Source organism: Centroberyx affinis, unplaced genomic scaffold (assembly GCF_046629955.1).
Source record: "Centroberyx affinis isolate AG114_WGS23_722 - 3 ecotype Tasmania unplaced genomic scaffold, CSIRO-AGI_Caff_v1 ptg004758l_1, whole genome shotgun sequence".
In the NCBI taxonomy this organism is placed as follows: domain Eukaryota; kingdom Metazoa; phylum Chordata; class Actinopteri; order Beryciformes; family Berycidae; genus Centroberyx; species Centroberyx affinis.
In genome coordinates this window covers 142,501-158,860 of record NW_027282305.1, presented here as the reverse complement: position 1 = coordinate 158,860, position 16,360 = coordinate 142,501, and the positions used below count along the sequence as shown (strand labels likewise).

The 16,360-nt window shown below is 43.5% G+C and overlaps 1 protein-coding gene across 3 annotated transcripts in view; it reads right to left on the bottom strand.

Moving 5' to 3' along the window:
• Positions 1 to 16,360, bottom strand: part of scube1 (signal peptide, CUB domain, EGF-like 1) — a 116,061-nt gene that overhangs the window by 64,182 nt on the left and 35,519 nt on the right. The gene's annotated exons all lie outside the window — the stretch shown is intronic.

Sequence of the window (16,360 nt, the reverse complement as noted above, 5' to 3'; positions counted from 1 at the left end):
ATGTCAAGCTCTGTTTAGCTCAACGTCAACGTCCGCCCGCTGATGACCGAGATACAGACAGGAAGAGAAAGAGGAGAAGAGAAGAGAGACAGATGAGAGCTCTGATTTGGAGAGGACATAGATGGATTCATATGAAAATGGAATAAGCATAAAAGTGACTACAAGAAAAACTCAACGTATCCATTTTGGGAAAAAGAAGTTGCTACCTGAAATCCAGCAGTCAATATTTCAACAACACAGATGATTTTATTCACAAAATCATAATTTTTGTAAGCAGGGATGATAGGATGGCTCATGGCGTTAAAGGCAAGCTAACCCTTACGGTAATAATCTGGAACATTTTCATAGAAATACATGTCTGTTTTGCAACTAACACAATAGTGATTCAACCTACACCCAAGCTTAGCTGTCAAATCATCAGCAAGCATGCTAGCTTGACTGTTAGGCTACATAACTAAACTTCTGTATCTCTTTCCTTCTAGAAATCTAAGCAAAATGACTGTTAGACGCAGCCAAAAAGATAATAAGAGATAGCCAATTACATTAGGGTAATATCGGCATTTTAAGCAACTAATGTTACCGCATTGAAGTTGCTGTTAGCTAGCAATGCTAACGTAAAGAGTAAAGCTTGTTACGTTACAGAATCTCTGCAAAGACAAAGGAAAACGAGATAGTGCCAAGATAGTAAGCCTCAGGAACATAACTGAACACACTTACATTATACTGCTGTTGGAAAAACAATGACAAACCTCCGAACTATGTGAAATGTCCTGCTAAATTCTGCTTTTGTGTGTCTCTTCCTTATCATTCTGTTCTATGGTTGATTGTTGATCAGTTAGCTCTAGTTTGGCTCATTCTCTGTAAAGTCCTTTGAGACATGCTTGTGATAAAGACTTGTAGAAATAAACAAACTTGAACTTGAACTTCAACGGGTGTATAGGGCGCATCTATAATGTCTGTTAGTTGGGAAGAGATGGGACTTTCTTCGTTTGCAGCCCCACTTTGATTTACGCTGATAAGACGGGTGTATTTTTACCTAAAAAATCTTGCTGAGTGCAGCTTTAATGTGTTTTACTTTCATGCCAGTAATTATTTTGTGAGAATTTTGGATATCTCACTTTAGATTGAAACTCTTCAATTAATAATCAAGAGGTACAGAGGTCGACTTGGTGCAGTTTCTCCGCTCTGGCTCTGTGCGCTCCTTTGTTTAGATTGGGGAGGTCAGCCGGTTTACAACTACTGAATCTCCTCGCTAGGATCCCACAGCAGGTCCAGATAAAACACTAGACACGTCCTCCTGGCCCGGGACCATAGTAAGAGCCCCCAGGCCACAGTCTCTCTTTCTCTCTCTCTCTCTCTCTCTCTCTCTCTCCCTCTCTCTCTCTCTCTCTCTCTCTCTCTCTCAGGAGCCCCTACTCCAAATGAGGTCCAAGCATATCACAGCCATGTTATTACAACCTGACTCTCACAGCGTTACACCCCAAAGCCCCAAAAGTCTGGCTGGCAGAGAAAACGGGAGACAGAAAATAAAAGAGGAGTGGAGTGAAAGAGAGAGAGAGAGAGAGAGAGAGAGAGAGAGAGAGAGAGAGAGAGGGAGAGAGCAAAACAGAAACAAGGACGGAGACGGAGAAAGAGAGGCAGGAAGAGGAAAGGAAGCTGGAAGAGAGACAGATGGAGACAGAGAGGTATAATTTAGAGCCTCGGGGTCGCTCTCCTCCCTGTTTCCTCTGAGGCAGATGAGGGATGAGGTGATGCTGAACGCCAGTCATACAACCTGATCTCCTCCTGGTCTCCCACCACAGGGAGAGAGAGAGAGAGAGAGAAAGAGAGAGAGAGGGAGAAAGAGAGAGAGAGGCATAAACTGTGCTTCCAAATTCTACGCATACTTCTGAAAATATTGCAAAAAATAGAATGCAAAAATTAGATGCGTTTCCATCACAGCATTTGAAGCAAACAAATAGGCTACTGTTAGTCCTACTAAAAAGGGTAATCTACTTTTTTTTGTAACTGTTAATAAAACACATCCACAGTTAATGGAAAGAGTATTTTAAGAGTGTTTTTATGTCAGATAATGTTGGCTTGCGTCATAATCAACATTTCAATACTATTTCAATACTGTTGTTTTTCTAAACGTTTAATACTTTCAATAAAATGTGTCCTGAAAGCTGAAATTCCATTATAACACCACCTCCAGAGGGCCTATACGTATAGATGGCACACGGATTGGAATAGTTAAAAGAGGGAAGGAGGAGGATTGGAATACATGGTACAAATCTATAACTTATTTTCTGAGATTTTAGACAATTTCTCACTTATAAAGATATATATATGGAGAAAGAGAAACAGAGAAATGACAATACAGCGGACATATAGGAACTACTATCCGACATCTCATCCTAATATCTGCCTCAGGCCTGTATATGTGTGTGTGTGTGTGTGTATTCCTGTACACGTGTGTGTTTGTATATGCACACCGGCTAATGACCATGTGCATGCCTGTGTGTGCCCACACACGTATGGATTACCAGTGTTTGTACTGTGACTGCATGGCAGGCACAAAGCCACCCATAAAGCGCTCCACTTAAAAGGCCTCTTTAAAATAAACCTTTTAAAAAGCCCCAAACGCAATATCAAACGGGAAGTTCCTTTCAAAGAGTGCGTACAACAATTTATAATGCTGCTACAACTTCCTCTTCAAAGACGGCTCCGGTGCAGACGGGCTGAGAGACCGGTTCCAGCTTTCAAGAGACATGAGAAATTATAGATTTTAAGGTTATTTTCACATTTCTAGTTCAATTTTATTTTTATATCTAGACACGACATCATTAAAGGAAACAACATCAATCTGTGATGTTCAGTGCGTTCTAGAAGTTAATTTGTTATGAAGTGTTGTAATTTAACTTTTCCCTCAATCTACCTCGTCTACATTCCTACATTTCCCAGAATGCCTTTCAACAACCCCAAGAGAACGTGCCTGAACTTGTTCCGTTCAGCTGACAATTATATGTGTAGTGATAGCATAGTACGGTGATACCCAATAGGTGGCCAAATGTCTGGCCCGCGCCGACCCATTGGCACTTACGTGAACGCACCTGTCATAACGTGTGAAATAAAGTGCGCACTGCTCTACTTTATTTTGACCTCATCCCACACCGTACACTTGACCTACGCCCCCGTAGCGCTCCTCCACTAGACAGCGCATCTCAGCAGCTAGCCGCCTGTCATCCCGTCATGGCCAGAGACTAGTACTCCACCCCACCTCACTTTCCAAATGTTGAGTCATTCTGGCCAATAAACTAAACTTCTGTTGCAACATTTCAGTCTGTAATAGTTTTCAATAATCTTGATGAAATCTGGCTAAAGTTCATCTCTTGTGTAAGAAATTACTGTTCAACACTGAGGAACTGTAAAAGTAAAAAGTAAAATAATTAAATGGTTGGTTTTGGACTTATTTTGTTTCAAGTCCATCTCTTGTTTCAAGAGTGAATGTGTGATCCTCAACACAGGCTTTGAGAATCCCAGGCCTAAATTTACCACTACCACCACCACCACCACCACCACCACCACCACCACCACTACTACTACTACTACTACTACTACTAATAATAACAATAATAATGGTAATAGCAGCAACAACAATATCTGCACATAAAACAACTTTTATTGGCGCAATGGGAAAAAAAAACCCTGGACGTTTTGGCCCTTGGCTTGGCATGCTTGACATCTTTTGGCCCTTGGGGAAAACTAATTGGGGAACCCTGGCATAGTAAGAGCAAGAGAGTGAGTTTTTTCAGTTGACAAAAAGTAAGTGTCGTGCCCCTTACTCAAAACTCAACATGTCTTGTGGCTGCATTGCATTCTGGTCTATTGAGGCTGATTGTTGATCGTCGTTGTAAAATTGGTGAATCTACAAAGAAGCTCTCGCTCTGTGGGGCATGACACCAAAACCTGACGTTTACCGCTGATGTTTTAGATCACCGAAACATTTTATGCTATTAAACTCCATTGTAGCTGCTGGAAATATCCCGTCATGTGGTCTACGTTTGTCCAGTTATGCACAGAAATAAGAAAAACACACCACCAAACAACAAAATGGGGCCCAGAAATGGAAGGTACATCACCAATAGCTGTTTTTTTTAACAGCGTTAAAGTGTTTTAGGATGAATGTTTCCTTTAACTTGGAAGGCTTGTGTAACTAAAGCTTACCAAGGCCATTTAGAGTTAGGTATATGATGAAGTGTGACTAAATATTCTTTCAGAGTATTGCGATACTTTCAAAAGTGGGTTGTGTGAAAAGTCCCGTTGGAGGAAAAGGCTCGCCACAGAGTCAAAGTCCACACTCTTATCCCCCCCCACCCACCCCCCTTCCCTCCCCTCTTCCATCCATGCCCTTGTAAATGCCATTTTAATTGAAATCTGTCAGACGCTGGCTGTGTGTCTCTCTCGCCGGTCCGCTGAAACCACAATGCTATAGGTGCTAAGCCATGAATTTCAATGAGCGCTTTTCTTCAACTCGCTGCATTGAAGTCCTTCAGCTGAGGACTGTGCCGTTCTAATAACCCTCCCCAATCTCTTCCTCAAACACTAGGGGAAACGGGCACGACACACACACACACACACACACAGACATCCCTCTCTCCGATTCTTTTACTTTCTCTCTCTCGCTCTGTCTCCACTGATATCACAGTAAAACGACTTATAAAGGTGCTACATGTAGCTTTTGAACATCAATAAAATCATTATAACATTAATTTTGAGACATTAGGATAATTAGTGTAAACAATCGGCGAGAAGATTAGCAGGCTCTACTCTGTATTGTACATTGTGTGCCACCAAGTCGGATTTAGCGGGAAACCGCTTTACGGCACAAAACAGGAAGAGGGCGCTGTTCTTCCAGAGCAAACGGAGCTAAAGCTTTCAGAGTTTCTCGCAATGTCAGATGGCGGAACGAGTGTGAGGCTGATGGAAAAATCACCTCCAACATGTTTATCCTAGTTCAGTAAAGCCAAATAGAAAAGAAACACAGAGCGACGACAGGGAGAGAGGAACAAGTAGCAACGGCAACGGGGTTTATGGGAAATGTAGTCTTGATTTTGAGAAACACTAACAATACCACTGGCATGATTTAGAGACTACCAATCGTTTCAACCATGGAAAAAAAAAAGAAGAAGGGGGGTGTTGGCATTAAGAGACCATCAAGTACAAAACAGGTAACGGAAAAGTTCAGAATACAAAATCAAAACAAACAAAAATATAGCTGTGAACAGCAATACACAGATTCCATGTATGTCGCATGTCGCACAATGGTCTCATTTGTTTACGGTATTATACCAAGGTATCACAACTGATTCGACAGCGATATACTGATGTTTAAAAATGCTCCACATAACACCTTTAATTTACAAACAGTCTCTCCCCTCGTGCCTTTGAGCAACAGCTACGGCATGAAAGCAGCAGCGTTTACATCCAGGCTGGATGGGCCGGTGAGTGGGCTGAGCAGAGTTCAGTGTGTTAAGTTAACAGAGTCCAGCTGCTAACGTTAACGAGAGGAAAAACTTTTTGGGGGGACTGTTTGATACACACAACCCTCGGTATGGCTGCAAAGCGTGTGTGTGTGTGTGTGTGTGTGTGTTAGAGAGAGAGAGAGAGAGAGAGAGAGGGAGACACACACACAGGTCCCGGCTGAAGACCATGTAAACAGATGCTAGTTTCCTGTAAAGGGTGGGAAAAGATGAGACAGGAGAATGTTTGCTTCGTGTGTGTGTGTGTGTGTGTGTGTGTGTGTGTGTGTGTGTGTGTGCGTGTGTGTGCGTGTGTCGGGGGCAGCAGAATCCACTCCCCTGCTTCCCCGATTTGTGTTTGCTACTGAGCAGACACACACTGGGTCAGCTCCACTCCCTCGTATTAAACATTTCCACTGGCCAAAGACAAACTCTGGCCTAAAAATACAGCGGGGGGAGCTTTGAGGAAAAAACAGAGAAGGACGGAGGCAGGAGAAGAAAAAAAAAAAAATGTCTTCCATCTTCCTCTCAGGGGTAAATAACAACTCATATTTACCTGAAAGAGAGAGAGAGAGAGACTTCTAGTAAAGTCATTAGAGCTCGCTTTCAAAGTCTTTGCGCATGCTGGAATAATATTTAAACAAAGTATTTATAAAATGGAGGAAGAGTGGGAGCCGGGGAGGGAGAGCATTAGTCTGAGCCCAGTCACTTTTAGCACCTCCGGCATGCTCTGATGACCCAGTGTGTGTGTGTGTGTGTGTGTGTGTGTGTGTGTGGACGCACGGTGATCCGCCTGTAACAGACCATCGTTGTTTCAAGGGAAGTTCAGTCAGAGGTCTCAGCCATACAAAACCAAGCAGCACAGAGGAAAACACTTTCAGCTTCACGGCAATCAAACAGGTTTTGGACAGATGCTTGGCAAGGCTTCACCGTCCCGACACAAAAGGACGAACGAAAAATGTAGAAGGGGGCCGAGGCTCCCCGCAATGTTGCTAAACTTAATCCTTACAGCCACAAAGAATCCGAATACACACACACACACAAACACACACATACACACACACACACCAGGATTTCACCTCCACACACCAGGATGTTTGCCGAGTCCGATGGAGGCGAGGGGGTTTAATACAAAACACAAACACCGGCCACTCCAATTCCAGATCACACTCGGTCTTAGGGTTGTCACGATACTAGAATTTCTAACTTCGATGCAATATCCAGGAAAATATCGATATGCGATACCATTTATATTTTAAAGTTGTCTGAGATCAAACAACACATTTTTGATTGACAGGTGTCGATCGCCGTCATGATTTGCTCTTTTTCTATTGAGGGGAGTGAGCTTATCCGGCACAAGCATGTGAAACGTCATATCGCCTCCGGGCTTCTGCAGCATATAGACTGTAAGCAACTAAGCAAAAAAAACACAGACACAGAGACCCAAACTAGTCCCTTAGTATCTGACAACGCAGCCAGGGGGAAATCCCGGTGCAAACGAAACAGATGGACGGACAGACAGACAGACGCAGGCTTCTCCATAACGTAGGCAAGATAAAACTCATTCAAAACTTTGCACTTACACAGCAGATTACTCCTGCTATCAGAACACTTTTAGCTTGTTGAAGCAACAGATGCCCACCAATGACAGGGAAAAATCAGCAGGGCTAGAGTTAGTGGATTATTATTGACAGACTGATTTTAATCGGACATTTCAGCGTCCGGTCGAGCCTTCTGACCGGGCCCGGACAACGCATCTGAAAACCGGACAGTCCGGTCGAAAACCGGGCATCTGGCAAACCTACTTGATAAGGTTAGCTAGCTCTGTAGCTAACGTTTGGTTTGCTAGCTAAACTAAAACGGATGATGTGCCGGGTACGTTAACATTTATGATAAATGTTTAATGCTTCAGTGAGGTTGAAACGGGAGCTTTCGCAAACCTCTCGAAATTCTTTATATAGTGTGTGTGTGTGTGTGTGTATGGCTAGTGGAGGCGGAGAAATAATATGTTTGATTTTTCATTAAGAGAAAGCACTGCTAGTATCGATACTGAGTATTGTATCCGTTTCAAATTTTTAGTATCGATACTTATCGAAGTATCGTCCCCCAATCATTTTTCAATGAATGTAATCAGATTTCTTAACCTTTACTCGATTTTTGTCGTTTTTTAAAATACAAACTGTGTCAAACCTAGCTTGAAATGAACTGCTGTCCCGTCAAGAAACCCTAAATAAAATGACATGTATGTGACAATAAAGTCTGCAAGGCAACATGTTTTTGAGGATGTAATATTGAATTTTATCAGCTAATTTTGACTGTATTTCATGCTTTCATCCGAAGACGAAAACAAAGTAATGTGCTTGGAAATATTTTAATTTGCAAACTAATGACCGTACAACCAGGATAGGTGGATTATGTAAGTATGGTGGACAGATATTTTACATTTCAGGATGTCCCAAGTCACTTATGAACTGTTGTACAATGAAATCGGACAATTCGTGCCAAGCTTACATCATTATTTATTCAACAACTCATCACGTCTTTATCAACAAAAAGCTTTTCCTCTTCCACTCAAGCAAGAGCAAAAACTTGAAATTTCACTGAATTTTGCCATTTCCTTTCAGCGTTTCTAATTTGATTCTTTTGTGCGCTTTGAATCAAAACCTCCACCGACTGCCGTGCGGTCAGACCGGCACATTAGGGTTTCCTACATCAGGACTTGTGAGCTGGTTTACAGCGCATGAGGGAGAAATAAAGCGCTCAGTGTTTAATGTGTGACAGGTGAAGTGTTTCCACCTTTTGATGGCGGCTGTAATTGATGATGACACTAGCCAGGTAGACGCAGCTCCCTGCAGCCCGAGTTCCCACGTGCCCCGGGGCCGGCGTTTAAAAGCTCCCTGTACCTCCGATTTCCTGCCTTTGTTTGTTTAAAGTGAGAATTCCTCCGTCATGAAGAGTGTGCGCTCGTGTGTGTGTGTGTGTGTGTGTGTGTGTGTGTGTGGTGTGTGTGTTTGTGCGTATGTGAGTGTCCGTGTTTAAGTGTGTGTGTGTGTGTCTATGGACATGCTTATGTGTGTGTACATCTGTGTCTATAAGTGTGCATATGTGCGTGTGTGTGTGTGTGTGTGTGAGTGTGTGTGTGTGTGTGTGAGTGTGTGTGTGTGTGTGTGTGTGTGTGTGTGTGTGCAGCAGCAGCAGCCTCACTCCGTCTGCTTCCTCTCCTCACACAACTCCAAATAAACACACGCAACTTCCATTGGTCCACTCGACCGTGTTTGTCTCTCCATGTTTATTTTTCCCTTTCTCCTAAACCCCCCTCCTCCCCCCCTGCCTTCCACCCCCTCCTGCTCCCACAATCCCTTGCCTTCTGCACGGTGGGAGGGGGAAGGGGGGAGGGGGGGAGGCAAAGTCTCTCTCAACACATTGGATGAAGTCTATAGTATTTGTGCACTGCATCATTATTATAAACAAAGATATATGAGTAGGAACCATTTCTAGTGGTATGGTGGTTATGTAAAAAAAGTTTTTTAATAGAGTTTGTGTATTACATGTTTTATTGCCTATGGTATCTTTGTATATTGTATTGATGTTATAGTTTTTGCACTGAATGAATTGAACACAACTCAATTCCTGAACACTGAATGAGATACTATTTAAATGGCATTGTGGGTAATGATTAACACACCTGGCGAAGGCCAATCCAGGTTGAGACTTTGTTTGTATAACAAACTTTCTGTTCTGTGTCTGGACCGACTTTAATATTTATTAGAATTTATTGAACGGTCTCTGGTGCTGCTATTGACTTTGCGGAGGGAACTAAACAAAATGAGGAAGAGGAAGGGCGGATCAACAAGGTGTGATTACATAATATGAATCATCATGATGGAATATGAACGTAAAGAACCGAAACAATCCCCGGTTATATAGACATTAGATGCAGTATTGTATTGTGCTATATCAATTGGTGATATAGAGTAGCAAAACGAGCCTTTGTTTATATGAAAATGTTCCGGATTATTACTTTAACAGGTTTTATTACATTTTCAACCTCATTAGAGAGACGTTTTTATTACATTTTGACAAGTTATTACATTATCCGGCCGTTTACTACATTATCGGTTGCTCCATGGCCCCAGCAGTGTGTGTTGGAGCACCATGTGTGTGAGCCCATCGCCTCCCGTTAGGTCTAATCCCTAACATTATATATAGCCCTCTCAGGAGCCGCCGACAGGCCATTTTCATCTGTGCCGGATCGGCCCGTAAATCACACAGAGCCACCGTTTTCCCACCCGGCCCGGGGCTCATACCCGCGGCGCCGCGCGGCCAGACTCCAGCCGGCTAATGATTTTCCAAACTGTGAGGAAAGGCTGGAAGAGGAGGGCGTCCCGCCGTGTCGACACCAGGGGCAGAAATTAATGCTTTTTTCAGAAGGCGCTTTTGATCTAATTTTTAGGGGCCCTTTGGTCCTTTTGAGGGCAATTTTATGGAACCATGAAATAATACTGTACATTTGCATTGCATATTGGCAAATAAACACTTAATTTGTGCCACTAAGATTAGTTTTATTTGACATACTAATCTATCATCACATAACCAATCAGAGAGTTTTCTACTGCTTCAGGTTGCATGCTTGGTTGTTTTCATATCAAAAAATGCTCAATTTGTCTCGCCCAGAATGCACTGGAAAGAATCGCCCGGTCACAGGCTCCCACAAATCACCTACGGTGGCCCAGAGGGAACAGCTGTCACATTCATACATGAAAATACGACAACTCAGCGAAACAATTTGACCACAGTGAAATGCAAAAAGGGGTTCTCCTACTTATTGGAGGACATCTTTTGCTCCCTCATTTTTAATTTCACAGACATTTTTTAGCCCGAGTCACTGTTAATTTCTGACCGTGGGCACTAGCACACACACACACACACACACACACACACATACACACACACATACACACACACAGTCTCTGACACAGCACCTCTCCCGCTCTCTCTCACATGCACATATGCACACAAACATACACAAACACACACACTGATGTCCTTTTGGGATCTCTTGCTCCAATCACGACTCCAAGGCAAGACTCTATACAGCAGGTATGTGGAGCAGCAGGTAAAATAAATCCCTCTGTCAGGGTTGGGGGGGTTGGGGGGGGTGGGGGGTGGGGGGTCCAGACTCCTATGACCAAACTCTCTCTTAATTCTTGTGCAGCTCGGAGCGCCAGGCACGCTGTCGGCGAGAGATGGTGTTTAAAATTCCCAATTTACTGCCAGCTCTAAATTTGCCAGGAATTTTGGAGTTGAGCTGGGAGAAGAATTTACAAGCGTATTGTTTTCACTCTGTTGGGGGCGGGACGTCTGCTGCCATATTGTCCAAAAGGCATAATTAATAAATCAGACTTACAGACCAGGAGCCGCAGTCAAGTCTGAGGCTTCAATTTAACATCTAATGCTACACCGAAAATAATCTCAACTGTAAATCACACAAAACACTCATACTTTCAGTCCAAAATAAGACATCCAGTATTTGAAATACATGATTGAAGGCACAAAATCAACACAAATTTTAACACTCTCTTAAGGATAACAGCTAATCTAAACCCTCGGTTGACTAAACGAACACTTTCACAGGCCGGATCCTCCACATTTTAGAAACGCCGAACGATGAACTTCAGGTCACGATCTCCCAAAATGGAAACGAGCTGCTCAATTATACATGCGTGTGACCACTGGGCCTGTGAGCCATACCTGACTCATGTGGTAATAGCTCTCCTAGATCCTGACAGATCAGGAACGTTTTGCTTGGGAGAGCTTGTTTCCCAACTCTGGATCGGACCGAGCGGGCCAAAGTTTTGGTTCAGGCAGAGCTGTGAGGCACAACAGAGTGGAAACACACCATCATGGAACAAACAATTGTTGCTAGGCTTTATTATCCCCCAGGCGAGTGTCAGAGAGAAAGAAATGAGCCGCTAGCTGACACTCACCATATGCACAGCAACAATCTAACACAAACTGTCTCTCTTTCTCACACACACACACACACACACACCGACCGTGACATCATTTGTATCTATCAGACTATAATTTGAGAAGCTGGTTCCAGCCCAGGACTCCAGCGGTGACTATGGCACGTCAAGGTGAGATTAACAGCAGCAGATCTCTCTCTCTATATTTCTTTTTAAACTTCTTCAGCAGACCGAGGCGTCACTCGGCCAGGATACACATCATCACCCCATGACACGTTTAAAACCTCTCTTTAAAAGTAGAGCTGATAGATCCTGACAAGAAATCTTAATTGCGAGTATTTGCCAGAATATTGCAATTGCGATTTAAACTGTGATTAATATTATCATTACAAGTTTTTCTTGTCCTAAATTTTTTGGAACTTTAAAATTGTTTAAAGAAAAGTGATTCTGTTAAAAAAATAAAATAAAATAGATGTCAGTGTGTGAGTGTTAGATGTTAGCAGGATTTACTGAGTTTGAGTCTGATATTGTACTTGATTCATGGACCAAAGATTACCCGGAGCACAGAAATCCATTTTGGAGGCAACTCTCTCTTAAGCCATTAATTGCAGCCTCTGCGATTTGGAAATTGTAGAAGTTCATATTGCGGTTTTGATTTTTGTTTTGGATTAATTGTTCAGCTCTACTCTGTTTGGCGTTCCGCGGGTCGGTGGAGAGGAATGTGCTGTGGTCCAAAACGGGAAAAGATTTGCCTCGAATGTGTCTGTGGGTCGGGGTTTTTCACCTACTGGACTCAGACAGACACACACACACACGTCTCTCTCTCCCTCATCACACACTCTCTCTCACACACTCACAGCAGTGTGACACCCTGAGGTGGCTGGGTTAGAGTGAGTCAGGATGTGAAGGGACTGGATGGGTCTGAGGTTCATCTAGGGTTAGAGAACAACTCCTACCTCCATTAGCTAGCCACTGACTGAACTGCTGTGTGTGTGTGTGTGTGTGTGTATGTGTGTGTGTGTGTGTGTGTGTGTGTGTGTGTGTGAATGCATGTGTTTCCTACAGTACAGACCCGCTGTACACCTGTCATCAGCATGCCTTGTAGGTAGTCAGATCGCAAAAATGCATAAAATCCAGGTTGTAAATGTGGTCAGAGACACATTTGGCCTCATTAACAACAAAGTGAAAATTCAGTGCATCTCCAATCCACATGTAGGAGCGACGTAAGACGGAAATAAACTTTTACATGCAGATCCAAACAGGACATTCACACTAATCAAACAGGCGTCCACAAAAATATAAACAAAATCCACTGGAGTCCAGTGGATTTTCCTTCTATTTTCTTGGGCATCTTACTAACTGGATGACTGAAATTAATCTACACAGACAAATCAAACAGGCCGCAAGTAACGTCCTCGCCAAAAATTGATTGTCAAGATACTTGTGGATGGGGAACAAACGGGACGAGGCGTTTATGGTCCATTTTAAAATATGTAAACAGGTCAAAGGTCAGAGACAGCTGCAGCACTAGAGCTGTTTCATGCTGTACAGTATATGTGTATGTGTATGTGTGTGTGTGTGTGTCTAATACACTGTCTGCCTGTGTGGTGTGTGTTTGATACACAGTCGTGTGGGAGTGTGAGGGGTCATAATCAGGTCCGAGGTGGAAACCTGTCATCGCTGAGAGAGAGGAGGAAGGGAGGGAGGCAAGGAGAGCGGAGAGGAGAGGAGAGGAGAGAGAAGATGAAAAAAAGAGAGAGAATGAAAGAGATGATGGAAGAAGAGAGGAAGGGGGGTGTGTTAGATGGAAATACACGTGCATGGAGAGTCCACTGGGACACCCGGATGCTGCTGCTATTCCTGTCCAGGAGAGGAGAGAGGAGACAAGCGTCCGATTGAGGGCCTTTGGGTGGGGGGGGGGGGGGGGTAAAGGGGGTGGGGGGGGCAGGACTGGAGGGTACGAATACCACAAGCAACTTTACCGCCTGTTTACCCCCCGAACATCCCTCTGACAGGAGCAGGAATTACATATGTTGACACAGCAACGGCTTTGATGTAAAAAAAATATATATATATATAACAGGCAAGGAAGAGAGAGAGAGAGGGAGAGAGAGAGAGAGAAGGAGGGTTAAGACAGATACAGTAGGAGAGAGAGAGAGGGAGAGAGAGAGGGAGGGTTAAGACAGATACAGTAGGAGAGAGAGAGGGAGAGAGGAGGGTTAAGACAGATACAGTAGGAGAGAGAGAGAGAGAGAGGGAGAGAGAGAGAGAGAAAGAGAAGGAGGGTTAGGACAGATACAGTAGGAAAGAGAGAGAGCGAGAGAGAGAGAGAGAGAAAGAGGGTTAAGACAGATACAGTAGGAGAGAGAGAGAGAGAGAGAGAGAGGAGGGTTAAGACAGATACAGTAGGAGAGAGAGGGAGAGAGAGAGAGAAGGAAGATTAAGACAGATACAGTAGGAAAGAGAGAGAGTGAGAGAGAGAGAGAAAGAGGGTTAAGACAGATACAGTAGGAGAGAGAGAGAGGGAGAGAGAGAGAGAAAGAGAGTGGGTTAAGACAGATACATGAGGAGAGAGAGAGAGAGAGTGAGGGAGGGGTGGGATGAGAGAGGAAAAAGAGAGAGAGAAGGGAAAGGCAGATATTCACATGCTGGTTTATGGGGTTTCCAGAGAGCAAACACGCTTCTATTTCTGTGTCTCTTTCACCTCTTTCTCTGAGCGCTCCTGCAGTGAAATCCCTGTGGAGGGAGACCCGCGCTCCAGCAACAAGAGCAGAGGAGCTGCCTTCAGTGTAAAAATCCATACCAGACTCTCTCAATGTCCAAAAATAGATCTCTATTTATTAGTTAAAAGTGTGACGTTTCAGTCTAGACAAAACGTCAGAAGGTCTAGACTTCATAGACCGAAACATCACGGTTTTAACTCATAAATAACTAATAAATAAAAGATATTAAAGGGATTTCAGTGTGTACTAGGATAGGAAGGCGTGACACTCTCTCAATATCCAAAAATAGATCTGTACACTGCAAAAAATGACAAGTTGTCAAGTGATTTTAACTTGTTTCCAGATCTATCAATCTTATTTTGTGATATTTTTGGTCAAATTATCTCACTGCACTGGCAGATAATCTTGCTGGTTTCAATAAATTTCACATGATACATGCCAATATGATTCAAGAAATCATCATAAAACAATGAAGAAAATCTTGAAACAAGAAACTTTCGCCAAGACAATTTCACTTTTACCAAGTAAATGTCCTGAAACAAGTAACATTATCCTGAAAAAAAAAAGTCAGATTTGTTGAAACCGGTAAAATTATCTGCAGTAAGATGATTTCACGAAAAAAATCTGTCAGTTTTTGCAGTGTAGAAAACCGTGACGTTTCGGTCTATGAAGTCTAGACCTTCTGACATTTTGTCAAGGCTATAACTAATAAATACAGATATATTTCGGAATATTAAGACCGTGTCACATCTTCTTATCCTAGTACACACTGAAATCCCTCTAATATCCTGACATTGAGCACGTTTTACATGGACTGCAATATTCCGATATTAACCCGATTAAGACAATACTCTGAATAAGACACTGCCATGTAAACAGCATTTTCTGATGACCTTAACCCGAATAAGGTCATAGTCGGAGTAAGCAATAGTCGAATTAAGACATGTGGAGTATTCCGATCTTAGTGGCATTACTGAAGTGCATTGTAGTCATATATACACCTTAATCACACTGTGACGTCCTATCGGATTTTGCGACACGTACGGCAATCCAACCGCTTGACGACACACGCTCTAGCTTCCAGCGAGTGTTGCGCAACTTGTTTACAGAAGAAAAGATGACTGCCACCGGTAAAAAGAAGTCCCAACATTTTGTCCCTAACATGGTAGCAACATGACAGAAAGGGTTTCAGGTTAAATTCCGGAGGGAAACTCAGATGTAATGTGGCCGTGCTTCTTCAGTCATTAATCAGACTATACTCTGTAGCATGTAAACGGGAATATGAATAGAATATTATATAAGCAACTCATGTAAACAATCGAAATACTGTCTTATTTAGAATAAGGTCAATAGTCGGATTATTGCAGTCCATGTAAATGTAGTCATTGGCTCCGAACACAAACCCAGACTGTTCGACAAGGCCTCGTCCAGGAGAACAGAAACACCGTAGGAAGGAGGTGAGGAGAGTATGAAGGAGAGGTCACTCTGTCCCCTCCCCCTCCTCCTCCTCTTCCTCCTCCTCCTCCTCTATTTGATCTCTGTCTCCTCCCCCTCAGTCTTCGCCACATTCCTCCACAGTGTCTCCTTGTCCCACAGCAGCGATGACAGATGACTGTCCCGTCATCTGTCTTTGAACTTCTACACTGTCCCCCATTCACAGACGCTTTGCATGTGAGTATTGTGTTTAGAGAATGTGTGTGTGTGTGTGTGTGTGTGTGACCGTCCATCTGTGTGTATCGAGTGTATGTACGTGAGCGCATCGGCATGAGTGTGTCCTGTGGGTGGAGGGAGGGAGGGAGGGAGGGAGGGAGGGAGGGAGGGAGGGAGGAGAATGTCCCCTCTGCTGCCCCTCCTCACCTCGGGATCACCGCTCCGTCAGCGCCCGCTCGCCGCCACAGATTGAGCCCATAAATTAAGTCTGACAGGCGTAATGGGCCGGGGATGGCGGGGGTACCGGGGGTTAAACGATTAAAGAAAATGCAATCGGCGTCGCAAAAAGGAAGCCAAACGCAACGTGTCACAAGTCAGGCATCCGTCACACACACACAAGGGAAACTGCTTTGTAGGAGGCACAACAACACAGCAGGAGAACGGGACAGGGTGTAAATAAATAAATAGAGATTCATTCCAAAATGAGATTGAAAAACGTTGAGTTAGCCTACGTTCA